General features: G+C 29.2%; 1 protein-coding gene across 3 annotated transcripts in view; it reads left to right on the forward strand.

Annotated features, from left to right (window-relative positions):
- Window positions 1-521, forward strand: part of Rcd-1 (Required for cell differentiation 1) — a 17873-nt gene that overhangs the window by 1063 nt on the left and 16289 nt on the right. The window lies entirely within an intron of this gene.

The raw sequence follows: 521 nt of genomic DNA on the forward strand, positions 1-521 counted from the left end.
TGAACTTGCAAGTTTTACTGGATTTTTACTGGATAAATTTTTACTAGCAACTATTTGCTAGTAAGAAAAACAGCTGATGGCATGATGCTTATTAATCATTTTAATAATAATTAATCAGCTGTTCATAAAACTAGCAATTTGTTATTTTCCGATTCAATTTTCTTAGAAAACTAGTGTTTTCCATCTTATTATATATTTAAATAGGTTTATTTTTTCAATTGCAACTCAAAAAGCACCATAAACAATTATTTTCTTAATGTGATTTACATAAAGCATCATGCCATCAGCTGTTTTTCTTACTAGCAAATAGTTGCTAGTAAACATTTATCCAGTAAAAAACCAGTAAAACTTGCAAGTTCAGCTGTCATTTTTGCTCTCTCAATTTCCCCTCTTTTGCTAGTTTCTTGCAAGTTTTTGCGTACGAAAACNGCAACTCAAAAAGCACCATAAACAATTATTTTCTTAATGTGATTTACATAAAGCATCATGCCATCAGCTGTTTTTCTTACTAGCAAATAGTT

Source organism: Rhagoletis zephyria, unplaced genomic scaffold (assembly GCF_001687245.7).
Source record: "Rhagoletis zephyria isolate East Lansing unplaced genomic scaffold, Rhagoletis_zephyria_1.1 Rzeph_scaffold_00468, whole genome shotgun sequence".
NCBI lineage: Eukaryota > Metazoa > Arthropoda > Insecta > Diptera > Tephritidae > Rhagoletis > Rhagoletis zephyria.